This window comes from Gopherus flavomarginatus, chromosome 25, assembly GCF_025201925.1.
Source record: "Gopherus flavomarginatus isolate rGopFla2 chromosome 25, rGopFla2.mat.asm, whole genome shotgun sequence".
In the NCBI taxonomy this organism is placed as follows: Eukaryota; Metazoa; Chordata; order Testudines; family Testudinidae; genus Gopherus; species Gopherus flavomarginatus.
The window spans coordinates 14,493,752-14,503,477 of record NC_066641.1 but is presented as its reverse complement, the minus strand read 5'-3'; the positions used below and the strand labels follow the sequence as shown (position 1 = coordinate 14,503,477).

The window sequence follows — 9,726 nt, the reverse complement described above, 5'->3', positions numbered from 1 at the left end:
ACAGCGGCAGCCCCGCCGCGCTGATGTCAGGCGCTGCCCGGAACTCAGCTGAGTTTCCCGCATGGACATTCCCGGCACTTGCCGCTCCGCCCCGGAGCCTCCAGGCTCCCCTCTCCCCTGGCCCGGCCATGCGGCGGGAGGGGAAGATTCATGCCGGAAGAGCCACCGGGGGCACCCCCCCGGCAATTCATGAATAATAAACGAGTCTCGTGGATAAGAGGCTCTGATTGGCCAAGAGGTCACGTCCTCTCGTGAATAATGAGCAAAGGCGGAGCGCCATTGGCCAGCGGCGCTGTGACGAGTCCCGTGGAGGGGCGGGGCTGATGGGCTGCAGGTTTCTGGTCCGCCGCGGAGGGAGCAGGAGGCCGAGTGCCCCAGGCAGCCGGAGCCGCCGCCGCCCCGCCCCGCCTGGGACCCCCGTCCGCGCAGGTGAGCTAGGGAGCCGGGCGGGGGCCCCCTCGGGGTGCTCAAGGCGCAAGAGGGCGTGTGGGTGCCCCCGTGCTGGCCCAGACCGCCAGGAGGCGCAGGGCTGGTAGCTGCTCCCATGGGTGCTGGGCCCAGACCGGCGCGGGGGCGGGGCGCGGCAGCTGCTCCCATGGGTGCTGGGGTCAGACCGGGGGGCGGCAGTTGCTCCCATGGGTGCTGGGGTCAGACCGGCGGGGGGGCGGGGCGCGGCAGCTGCTCCCATGGGTGCTGGGGTCAGACCGGGGGGCGGGGCGCGGCGCGGCGCGGCAGCTGCTCCCATGGGTGCTGGGGTCAGACCGGGGGGCGGGGCGCGGCGCGGCAGCTGCTCCCATGGGTGCTGGGGTCAGACCGGGGGGCGGGGCGCGGCGCGGCAGCTGCTCCCATGGGTGCTGGGGTCAGACCGGGGGGCGGGGCGCGGCGCGGCAGTTGCTCCCATGGGTGCTGGGGTCAGACCGGCGGGGGGGCGGGGCGCGGCAGTTGCTCCCATGGGTGCTGGGGTCAGACCGGCGGGGCGCGGCAGTTGCTCCCATGGGTGCTGGGGTCAGACCGGCGGGGCGCGGCAGTTGCTCCCATGGGTGCTGGGGTCAGACCGGCGGGGGGGCGCGGCAGTTGCTCCCATGGGTGCTGGGGTCAGACCGGCGGGGGGGCGGGGCAGTTGCTCCCATGGGTGCTGGGGTCAGACCGGCGGGGGGGCGGGGCAGTTGCTCCCATGGGTGCTGGGGTCAGACTGGCGGGGCGCGGCAGTTGCTCCCATGGGTGCTGGGGTCAGACCGGGGGGGGGCGCGGCAGTTGCTCCCATGGGTGCTGGGGTCAGACCGGGGGGGGGGCGGGGCGCGGCAGTTGCTCCCATGGGTGCTGGGGTCAGACCGGCGCGGCACGGCAGTTGCTCCCATGGGTGCTAGGTGCCCCTGGCGCGCTCTCAAGTCGCCAGCCAGGCAGCGGCCAGGGGCTGTTCTGAGAATGAGATTTAAATGCCCGAGACTCAGGAAACAGAAAGTGGTGATGCCCCCGGCAGCCGCTTCCATCTTGTCTTGCATCAGCCTGGCTTGGCTGCTGGCTCTGCCCGGGCCCTGCTGCAGCCACGCACCGGGGCTAGCATAGGTGGTGCTGGGCCACAGTGAGTGCGAGGGGCCCTGGGTGCCTGCTCACTGCTCCCTTGGGAGCTGATGGGGATTGAGGGAGACCAGCTGTGCCTGAGCGGGAGCCTGACCCAGCCAGGCGCTGCTGTCACTGGCTCAGTAGCAGCCCAGGGGCTGGAGTTAGGAGCTGGGCCCAGCTGCTAAGCACCTTTGCTTTGCTGTTCCCACCAGGGCCACTGACTCCTCCTGTTCCCACGCTCCAAGGTGACTTGCTGAGCGAATTGGGCACAAGGCCCCAGCCAGTGGCCGGAGGGGCGTCTCTTTGCACAGTGCTGTCAGTAGAAAAAGGTGCTTTTTGTTTGAGAAACTTCCTTGCTAGCGCTTGTGAGCTCCCTGCACCTCTCCTGTCTAGCAGCAGAGCTGCCTAAAGTTGAAGCAGGATGAAAAAGGCCTAATATCCGGTGTCAGGGATGATTGGAATCACCTTGCTTTTGACGAGGGTGTCAGGGCTGGGTGGGTCTCACAGCCTCGGCCAGAAGACTCCACAATTTCACTTTTGTTGTTACTTGTCCACTTTCTCTCTGTTCTGAGGCGCTAGGTCTGCAGCCACTGGGGGGATGGGGGGCCGTTTTTCTGGCACCCAGAAATGAGCTAGGCACCTTAGAGAAACAGATAAGAGCATTGTACCTGAAAGGCATGGAATCAGCATTACTAAGAGCGTATGTGAATGCCACCACTTGGTGCTTTTACAACAAGGTGTTGTGTCCCACGGGCAGCGAGTGAGCCCCCTCTTCAGGGAGGCTAGCCCCTAGCTCTGCCACTGCCTGCTGGAGCCCTGGCCAGCCTGCTTCTAGGCCGGCCTGAGCCACCCCAGGCCACCAGCTGGCCTGAGCACTGGCCCAAGCCACTCCTGGCCGCTCCAGCCTCTGGCTGCCAGCCCAAGCTCCAGGCTGCCAGCTGGAGCTGAGCCCCTGCCAGCTTCAGGGGAGAGGGGGAGCGAGGGAGGCCCATGGCTGGGTTAGGGGAGGCTTAGCTTTCCATGCCCATAGGGTTGCCAACTTTCTAATCGCACAAAACCGAACATCCCTGCCCCACCCCTTCCCAGAGGCCCTGCCCATGCTCACTCTGTCTCTCCCAGGGTGTGGGATGAGTCTCCGGGCTGAGGCAGTGGGTTGGGCTGTGGGCTCTGGGGTGGGGCTGGGGAAGAGGGATTTGGGGTGTGGGAGGGGGCTGAGGGTTGGTGTGTGTGTGGGGTGCGGGGTCCTGGCTCTAGGAGGGAGTTTGGGTGTAGGAGGGGATGTGGGGTGCAGGCTCTAGGAAGGAGTTTGAGTGCAGGAGGGAGGTGCGGGGTGATGCTTACCTCAGGGGGGCTCCCAGAAGCAGTGACATGTCCCTCGACTCCTAGGTGGAGGTGCAGCCAGGTGGTTCTGTGTGCTGCCACCCTCACATCTCCCATTGGCTGTGGTTCCCAGCCAACGGGAGCTGCGGAGCTGGCGCTCAGGGTGGGGGCATTGTGCAGTGTCCTCCTGGCTGTGCCTCCACCTGGGAACTGAGGAACATGTCACTGCTTCTGGGGGGCCAGATAGGGAGCCTGCCAGCCCCACCAACTGGAATTTTAGTGGGCCTGTCAGCAGTGCTGACCGGAGCTGCCCGGGTCCCTTTTTGATGGGTGTTCCAGTTGTAAACAAGACACCTGGCAGCCCTAGCCACCTATGGGCCCTCCCACAAATCCCGTAGTTTATTGCAAGGAAGGAACTGGTTGGTATTGACCAAACTCTGTAAAACATCCAGGCTCTGACCCTGAGCATTCCTCCCTCTTGCCAGCCTCTGCACTAGCATTGGGGAACCTTGGGGTGACAGTGTCTGCTGTCCATATTACTCAGAGCCTTGAGTATCAAAGTGCTGCAGCTGCTCTGCAAACGCGGTGGGAGTGTCGAGATGGCCTTGTTCATTCCATGAAGCGGTTGTAGAGTTCAGTGCATTTTTGGAGCAGATGGATGGGGGAATCACTGAGCTGATTTAAGAAGCCAAACTCTGGACATTCAAAAAACTAGTTTATGTTGGGTTCTGGCCTTGCATGCCGCCCCCCGACTGCTCTCAGGTTTTGATCACAAAAGGATCCTTATGGCGTGAATTTCACAATGCTTAAGAAAAGAGTTTCTAGCAGAGCTTGCAGAATCTGTTCTTAGAGGCATTGCATTGATATCGATCAAAACTGCTGGGTTACTGAGATTGTTGGGAATCAAGACTGAAAACCAGAAATGTTGATTCTGTATTTGGTCAACCCAAGGCTTAGCAAGCTGATTCATGTTTCCGACAGATGTGAACTCTGAGTGGCATTTTATTCTCCTTTGCTTGTTTTCACTGTGAGCAGTTGCGAGTGTGTTTTGTGCTAGCTCAGATCTCAGCTGGACCAGACCGTTGTCTTTAGTAGTAGTTTTATGAAGAAAACTGTCGTCTGGGGTGAAGCACAAGGTCTGGGGTTCATGATGGTAGATGATTTTGCAGCACTGTGTCAGGAAATCTCTTTGGTCCTTATCTGGCCCCAATGACCGTAGCATCCGAGCGCCTCTCAGTCCCGGTGGGTGTCTTCTCCCCATTTTACAGATGAGGCAATGAGGGGCAGAGAGACTAAGTGACTTTCCCAAGGTTACTCAAACTCTCTGGAGGAGCATGGACTATTCCCCAGGTTCCAGGCTAGTGCCGAAAAGCTGCACCATCCTTCACCCTTTCCTAAATCTCTGCACTGATTACTTCACTTTACTTTCTCCTCCTCCAGGGTTACTTTTCTTGGCCATTTGAACCCTGAGAGCCATATTCGCTCATTTGCCTGGGGCAATGGACTTTCTCTGTTACAGAAGAAGTCCATGTATTTTGTCATACTACAGACAGCCAGGCAGAACTTCCCCTGAGCTGGTGAAGTTCTGTTCATCTACTGCTGCAGCCTCACAAACCTGTCTTGAGGGACGAGGAAGAGAAGTTCGTTTGAAAGCTTTGGTGGGTGGCGGGAATGACTCCCACAGACAATTAGGACCTCTGCTGAGAGCTGGTCGGGAATTATTTCACTTGCTGTTTCTTTGTTGGAAAATACCAATTTATCAACACCAAAATGTTCCGATGAAGAGTTTGAGATTTCTTGGGTCCTCCAGGATGGGAAGGAGGGGGAGACAGACCCATCCCCTCCTGGCTTGGTGATTAAGGCACATGGAAGATCCAGGCATCCCTTCTCTGCCTGATTGGGGCAGGGACCTCAAGCTGGGTCTCCCACATCCCAGGTGAGTGCCGGGAGAGACAGGCTTTTGGTTCTTCTGGTGCGTGCATGTTTCTCTTGCTCTCTGTCTCGTTCCAATGTGGGATGAAGCATTTTTCATGAAGGAGAATTCCTGTTTTCCAGCCTGCCTTACGCATAGCATGACGTAAAGCTGCAGGGCGTCATTCTCCTGGCTTGGCATGGTGGAGGAGTGAGAATAGCCCTGGAGCATTCCAAGAAAACGGAGGCTCTTTGGAGGGGTCTGGCTGTCCCCTGCAGCTTGCCATGCAGCTCCCCACTCGGCATGCTGCATTTTGGATTCATTACAACCCCCCCATCCCCACCCCCTCCCAAAGGAGATCTGGAGCACAGATTGCACTGCATTGTTCCTCAGCTGCATTTCAGTCCCCAGAACAAAGGTTGTTAAACAGCACCTCTCACTCACTACTGCCTGGCTTTCATGGGAGTGCCTGCCAAGGCAGGTTATCAAGCATTCAAAGTGCAAGGACTGAGAGAAGCTATTTGTAACTATTCATTACCCACCCCTGCCCTCCACCATGGCAAGACACACTGGAGTTTAATGATCCTTGTGGTTTTCCAAACCTATTCAGCTGCTAGGCTGGGGGAGAGACTTGTGCTCAGAAGGAGAGACTTGTGCTCTGTGACTTGGCTCATTTAATGCATCAGCTTAAAATGGCCTCCCATAATTGCTGGCACGGTGCAGGAACAGCTCAGGAAGTTGGGTCCCAAATGAAACATGCTAGGAAGAGAACGGTGTTGGGAGCTGTTTGGGAGGAGGCCAGTCCTCTGTTAAGGCTGCAGTAATGTTCCAGTGTATATTTCTTGTGCCTCCTGAGGAGGAAATTTGTGCCATGCAGGCCTGTCCCCTGCTAGCAGTGATCAGAGTTACCAGGGTAGCTGTGGTTCCCCGCCTGCACACCCCCAATGCTGCTATAGCATAACCAAGGGAACCCGAGGCTAACGTTCTAGCATCTGTTTGGTACCTTTGCAGAGTCTCTGTTTATTTCACCTAGTACCGGTGTGACGTGAGACTAGATACTAGTAGAATGGTTACAGGCTGGCTCTGCTCCAGAGATGAAAGGAAAGGCTAACCACAGAGACAGAAGCCAGGCAGAATCGGAAAGATTCATCCCTCAGGTCTTTAAACCTCGGCTGGGGACACTGAGCAGTAGCAAGTCTGGGTTAGGTGGGTGAGGGACCCCCTTAAAGGTTAGTCAGACTAGTGCTTTAATAATGCAAGAGAGATGGAGTAGCTCTTCCTCCATTCTCTTGGGGCTTGTCTATGCTGGGGCTTTTGCCACCAGCACAAACCTCTGCTGTAGGTGGCCGCACTGGTGCCAGTCACTACTCGCACTGCAGCAGCGCCTACAGTTGTCAATGATGATGCAGCCAAGGGAGAAGTGTTCAGTAAATATTTGTTTGGTATTTGGGGGGGAAACACTAGATATGAGCTAGTCGTCATATGATGAAACACTTTCAATTTCAATAGTAACCTTGAAGTGCGCTCAACATCAGCTACTAAAGTTAGCTGTCTTTAAATTGGCAGGTCCCGATAATTTGCATCCAAGGGTTTTGAAAGATCTGGCTGAGGAGCTCGATGGACCATTAATGTTGATTTTTCTGTAACTCTTGGTGCACTGGGGAAGTTCCAGAGGACTGGAAGAAAGTTCATGTGACAGTATCTGGACAGAGTAAATGGGCCAACCCAGGTAATTACAGGCCTGTCAGCCTGATGTCGACCTCAGGCAAAGTACTGGGAATGGCTGATGCAGGACTGGATTAATATAGAATTAAGGGAAGGTAATGTAATTAATACCAATCAACATGAGTTTATGGCAAATAGACTCTTGACTAAATTGATATTGATATAGATATATTTGGTGCGGTTGCAAGTTTGGATGATAAAGGGATTAGCATTGATAGCATAGACTTCAGTAAGACTTTGTACTGCACAACATTTTGATGTTAAAAACTAGAACAATATAAAATCCACATAGCATGTGCTAAATGGATTAAAGTGACTAACTGGTAGGTCTCAATGTAACTGCAACAGGAAATCCCTGAGCGGGTGTGTTTCTAGTAGGGGCCTGCAAGGATCAGTTTTGGCCCTAGCTAGTTAACATTTGTATCAATGACTGGAAGAATACATGAAATCACTGATCAAGTTTGCAGATGACCCAAAGACTAGGGGAGTGGTGAATCCTGAAGGGGACAGGTCATTGATACAGAGCTATCTGGATCGCTTGGTGCAGACCAACAATAAACATTTAATATGGCTACAGGCAAATGACACATCTAGGAACAAAGAGCATCAGCCATGGCTACAGGATGGGGGACTGTGCCTTGGAAAGCAGGGGCTCAGAAGACTTGGGGCTCATGCTGGCTGATGAGCTGAACACCGTGGCCAGAAGGGCCAATCTCATCCTTGGGTGCATAAACAGGGAATTTCGAGTGGGCAGAGGGCCTGTATTGCCTTTGTATTTTGCAGTGATCTGACTGCTGCCGGGAATCCGGTGTCCTGTTCTCATGCCAACAGTTCAAGAAGGATGACAATAAATTACAGCGAGGAGCCACGAGAATGATACAGGCTTGGAGAACATGCTTTAAGTGATAGACCCGAGCAGTTCAAGCCGTTTAGCCCAGCAAAGAGACTCATAGACTCTAGGACTGGAAGGGACCTCGAGTCCAGTCCCCTGCCCTCATGGCAGGACCAAATACTGTCTAGACTATCTCTGATAGACATTTATCTAACCTGCTCTTAAATATCTCCAGAGATGGAGATTCCACAACCTCCCTAGGCAATTTATTCCAGTGTTTAACCACCCTGACAGTTAGGAACTTTTTCCTAATGTCCAACCTAAACCTCCCTTGCTGCAGTTTAAGTCCATTGCTTCTTGCTCTATCATTAGAGGCTAAAGTGAACAAGTGAACTCCCGCCTCCTGATGACATCCTTTTAGATACCTGAAAACTGCTATCATGTCCCCTCTGTCTTCTCTTTTCCAGTCGGCTGAAAGGCCGACTGGATTGGCCTGTTAGGACCTGGGTGAGGGGCAGAATTTTGACGAGGCTCTTCCATCTAGCAGACGAAGATATGTAACAATCCCATGGCTGGAAGTGGAAGCTGGACAAAGTCAGACTGGAAATGACTCACTTTTTTAGCAGGGAGGAGAATTAACCCTTGGAACAAGTTATCAAGAGCTGGGCTGGATTCTCCATCCCTGGCAACTTTTAAATCGAGAGGATGTTTCTCTAACGAGGACTGCTCTAATTCCAACAGGAGTTAATTCAGGGCCTGGCTGTGGCCTGTGTAATGTGAGAGGTTCAGAGCAGATGATCACAGTCGTCCCTTCTGGTACAGTAGTCCAGGACACTCTGGTAGCTAGGGTGACCAGATGTCCTGATTTTCTAGAGACAGTCCCAATTTTGGGGTCTTTTTCTTATATAGGCTCCTATTGCCCCTCACCCCCATCCCGATTTCTCACACTTGCTGTCTGGTCACCCTACTGGTAGCCATTGGCACAGATGCAGCCACTCAGGTGGCTAACTCCCCCCAAGGAGAGGAGCCCCTTGCATTCAATTCTGTACCCACCTCTGGGTGGAGCGGCAGGCAAGAGGAGATGGCAAAGCTGCCCCCTGGCCACGTGAAAGCTTCGAGCAGTTCCATCTGTACTTTCCCGTCTGCTCCTAGCTTGGTGATGGGCCAGTCAGCTTAGCACATCCTGAATCCTGCCCCCAGGTTGTTACCTGCACAAAATGTTCAGTTACATGCTTAAGGGCACCCACCTTTACCCAGTTCCTAGGGCTTCAGGCGAAAAGCTCCTAACTCTACTCCTCCATGGGCTCCGAGCAACCCCCTTTCCCTGTGGACTCAGGGCTTAATCTTTTGTGGGTTTACAGGCTCTTACACAGTAATATACTACATAACCGCTATTTATTAACAGTCACCAGAAGCAGACGGCACACGCTACACATACAATGCTCACCACTCCCAAGGAGACCGATGAACTTTTCTTGATGGCCCATCAGGGACGGGTCATCTGAGGGACTCCAGTCTCTGCCCGGTGCCATTGGCAGAGAGTTGAGCTCTGTCAGCTCTGATTGTGGGGCCGTGTCCTGGAGCTGGTTCCCAAAGAACTTCCTTCTGGACCCCATTTTATGTGGTGAAATTTGCGTTCTTTTTAGCTGTACCTTAACCAGTCCTTTGTGCTAAAATTATATTAACCAATCCTAACAGGCTTCAGAGTGGGAGCCGTGTTAGTCTGTATCAGCAAAAAGAATGAGGAGTCCTTGTGGCACTTTAGAGACTAAGACATTTATTTGGACATGAGCTTTCGTGGGCTAAAACCACTTCATCAGATGCATGCAGTGGAAAATATAGTTCTGTGTGTATATCTTCCTGCTGTATTTTCCACTGCATGCATCCTATGAAGTGGGTTTTAGCCCACAAAAGCTCATGCCCAAATAAATGTTAGCCTCTAAGGTGCCACAAGGACTCCTCATTCTTAATCCTAACATAGTGTAACAAAATTCTCTAACCAATCCTATCCCACCACCTTAATTAATTTACACCTAGCAAAATTAATTATGTAACAGACAGAAACAATTAAAGAACCAGACAGAGACCATGCAGATAAACAGTAGGGAAGTGGGGGCCATAATGACAAAACAACACAGAAATGAGGATTTCACAACCCCAGCTATCGATAAGTGGTTTCTTGACCGACAGGATTTTATCAAACTAAGTTTTCTTTAGCCATCATAAGATCTTTCTTTATGTGGTGATAGTGGGGACCGTTAGGATGGGGTCTCCTTAACAGCCTGTATCACAGAGTCCCTGAGCAATGCTCTGGAATTGCTCCCCACAAAGCCAGGCAGGACTTTGGGGAGCCTCGTCTCCCTTGGAGCAGACT

The 9,726-nt window shown here is 53.9% G+C and overlaps 1 protein-coding gene across 4 annotated transcripts in view; it reads left to right on the top strand.

Annotated features, from left to right (window-relative positions):
* Window positions 1-331: 331 nt before the first annotated feature.
* The window catches only part of STAT3 (signal transducer and activator of transcription 3), a 35,080-nt gene continuing 25,685 nt past the window's right edge, over window positions 332-9,726 (top strand). For 3 of the 4 annotated variants that reach the window (XM_050934588.1, XM_050934586.1, XM_050934589.1), the window contains exon 1: window positions 332-429. The gene's annotated coding sequence lies outside the window, so the exon portion shown is untranslated. Of the gene's footprint in view, window positions 430-1,782; window positions 1,893-9,726 lie in introns of those variants that run through there. The other variant, XM_050934587.1, reaches the window with a different exon arrangement.